This window comes from Sminthopsis crassicaudata, chromosome 3 (genome assembly GCF_048593235.1).
Source record: "Sminthopsis crassicaudata isolate SCR6 chromosome 3, ASM4859323v1, whole genome shotgun sequence".
In the NCBI taxonomy this organism is placed as follows: Eukaryota; Metazoa; Chordata; class Mammalia; order Dasyuromorphia; family Dasyuridae; genus Sminthopsis; species Sminthopsis crassicaudata.
The window spans coordinates 534,401,037-534,404,702 of NC_133619.1; the positions used below are offsets into that span (position 1 = coordinate 534,401,037).

General features: G+C 38.1%; 1 pseudogene; it reads left to right on the forward strand.

The window, feature by feature from the left end:
* The first annotated feature begins 2,262 nt into the window (after positions 1–2,262).
* LOC141559792 (large ribosomal subunit protein uL30-like) lies at positions 2,263–3,090 on the forward strand (annotated as a pseudogene).
* Positions 3,091–3,666: the final 576 nt, after the last annotated feature.

Genomic DNA, 3,666 nt, shown 5'->3' on the forward strand with positions numbered 1-3,666 from the left:
AAGATTCAAAGACATGCTCCTTTTCAATATTTAGGATATGAAGTATATCCTAAAGTGCTTATAGTACAAAAACTCTCCTTAATAACAGAGAAGATAAATACCTTAAATGACTTCCAGAAATTGATAGGAGATATCCAATGGATGCGTCCCGTGCTAGGCTTGACTACCCGTCAATTGCAACCATTATATGACATTTTAAGGGGAGACGGCGCTATAAATTCACCATGCCAGCTTACAAAAGAAGCTCAAGAGGCTTTGAGACAAATTGAATTGTCTTTATCGACTGTGGTTGAAAGAGTCACTCAAAAATCCTTGGAAATATCAGTTTTTGCTACACAAGAGGCACCCACAGCATCCTTCATCAAGGAGACAGTGTGATAGAGTAGGTGAACCTCCCAGCACAACCAGAACAAAGCCTTACTCCTTACCCAGTGCTTGTGGCTAGACTTTTATTAAAGGCCATTAAGATAGCAGTACAATTATCTGGGATAAGACCTGACAAGATAAACTCCTTTTATATTAATGCACAAGTTAATCTGTGCTGTGAAAACATGCCACAGTGGCAAATTTTATTAGCCATGGCTCCAAATTTTACACATGGGTCTCCGTTAAAGATAATAACTATTACATAATTGGCAATGGATTCCTGAAGAAAAGGTTTCTAAAGTTCCTCTTAAAGGACCAAATATCTTTATAGATGATTCCAAACATAATATTTGTGTTGTATACTCTCGTGACTTAACTATAAAGAGAGTAGTCAGAACTCCTTTTCAGTCCACTCAGCAGAATGAATTGTATGTGATCATTCTAGCTTTTACTTATCCAGGAGATATAAATATAATATTTGATTCAGCCTATTCAGTAGGTGTGGTACAAAGAATTACCACAGCCCAAATTAAATTTGTAGCCTCTAATATTTATATCAACTCTTTAAGGAACTTCAAGAATAAGTGAGAAAGCATTCAGGTAAGATTTATATCTTTCATGCCCATTCACATTGTGGACTTCCAGGTCCAATTTTTGATGATAATTCAAAGGCAGATAGCCTTCTAACAATGTTGGCCACTATTCCTTTATTTCATGAACCCCAAGAATCTCATTCTAAATATCATCAGGCTGCTCGAGCTTTATGTTTACAATTTGGAATTACAAGAGAGGAAGCTAGGAGCATAGTAAAAGCCTGTACAGCTTGCCTTCCTTTTCATGCTCCTATACTCCCTCCAGGGAAGAACCCTCATGGTTTGAGACCTAATGAAATTTGGCAAATGGATGTGACTATTAGGTTCTTACTAAGTGCTAATGAGATAATGAGATATTAGGTTCTTACTAAGTGCTAAGTGGGTACTTAACAATTCTCTAGTTCCGGCCTTTAAGGGGAGTTTTATCCCTTTGAACTTCTGGGGAGGAGGTTGCATGTTTAAGAGGAGCAATTTCATTGGTAGAAGTAATTTTCCCACAAGCCCTTGCATTCTCACATGCCCATTCTCTGGAAGGATAAAAGAAGACACCATTGAGCAAGGAGTCTCTACTCTAGGTCACATTTGTCATATTGTACAAGAAAAATCAGATCCAAAGAAGAAAAAACAAACACAAGAAAGAAAAAAGCAAACAAATGAAAAAAGTTTAAATACTATGCTTGAATCCACAGTCAGTTTCCATAGTTCTCTCCCTGGATGTGATTGCTATTTTCCATACCAATCTATTGGAATTATCTTAGAATTTCTTTATGTATTAGCTAGAAACTAGAGACTGGGTGAATACCCATCAATTGGTGAATGGCTGAATAATTATGGTATATGGTATAAGTAATGGAATATTCTTGTTCTATAAGAAATGAGAAGCAGACTGACTTCAGAAAAGCCTGGAAAGACTTGCATGGACTGATTCTGAGTGAGGTGAGTAAAAACAGGAGAACACTAACCAAAAAAAAAAAAAAAAAACCCACAACAGTAACAGCAAAATTATGTGATGATCAACTCTGATGGACTTGGCTCTTCTCAGCAATGTCATGATCTAAGATAATCCCAATAGATTTGGTATGGAAAATAGCATTGCTGAGTGTGCCCACCACTAAGAGAACCTGGCAATTATGGTGTTTGACTCATGGACATCAAAAATCGTTGGACTTGAAAACTCTCAGGAATCATTGGATTCTCTGAGACATGATAAGACTATTGTAGAACTTGAAAACCCTCAGGAATCATTGAATTCTCTGAGGCATCATAAGATTGTTTCAGGACTTCAAAACCTGTAGGAATCCCTCTTTTTCTGGCTGGAATCATGGCAGGCGCAGAAGAAAAAAAGAAGTTACCATCTGTTCCAGAATCCCTTCTGAAAAAGCGAAAAGCTTTTGCAATACTGAAGGCCAAACACCTAAAGAAGAAAATGGCTATAAAAAAAGCTCCATAAAATACGGAGAAAAGTTATCTATGAAAAAGCTAAAGCCTATCATAAGGAGTACAGACAGATGTATAGAAGTGAAATCTGGCTGGCTAGAATGGCATGCAAAGCTGGCAACTACTATGTACCTGCTGAACCCAAGTTAGAGTTTGTGATCCGAATCCGAGGTATCAGTGGTGTTAGCCCAAAGGTCAGAAAAGTTTTGCAGCTTCTTTGTCTTCAGCAAATCTTCAATGGAACTTTTGTTAAGCTTAACAAGGCTTTGATTAACATGCTGAGGATTGTGGAGCCATACATTGCATGTGGTTACCCAAACCTGAAGTCTGTGAATGACTTGATTTACAAACGTAGTTATGGCAAGATCAAGAAACAGAGAATTGTCTTGACTGATAATGCCCTTATTGCAAAATCTCTTGGTAAATATGGAATTATCTGCATGGAGGACTTGATTCATGAGATCTACACTGTTGGCAAGCACTTCAAAGTTGCTAACAACTTCCTGTGGCCCTTCAAATTGTCTTCTCCATGAGGTGGAATGAAGAAAAAGACTACACATTTTGTGGAAGGGGGAGATGCTGGTAACAGGGAAGACCAGATCAACAGGCTCATTAGAAGAATGAACTAAAGGTCTCTACCATGATTATTTTTCTAATGATCTGTTAATAAAAATGTCTCTCATAAAAAAAAAAACCTGTAGGAATCATTAGATTCGCTAACATATAAAAAGACTGTTGCAGGACTTCAAAAACTTATGGGGATCATTGGATTCCCTGACATGTGAAACAATGGACAATAGATTGGTTTTGGACTATCTCTTGGTTGCTGAAGAAAGTGTATGTGTGACTGATGTTTACATACCCTCCTTCTAGGACTTCTGGAAATCTTTTACAAGACCATGTTGATTAATATTTTTTGTTGTATCACTACTTGCATGTACAATTCATGTTTGTTACACCACAACGAGCCTGCACTAACTATGGGGAGAATCATCACTAATAGCCTCTGAGTTATTGCTATGTGCTTGTGTAATACCTCCCATGTTGATGGGTTTGTGCATTCTTGTCTCTAATAAGACCCTTCAGCCCAGAAACCTGCTAGCAATCCCCACTTTCCTTTGGTACTTTTCAATCTCCCTTCCTAAGATGTCAAGAAGGGCATGATTATCTCCTTTTTAGTGCTTTCATCTCCCTTCCTGAGAAGTTGGGCGGGGGGCGTGATCACCTCCTTTTTGAGGTTCTCACTTCCCTGGCAAGTCAGGGATGGTGT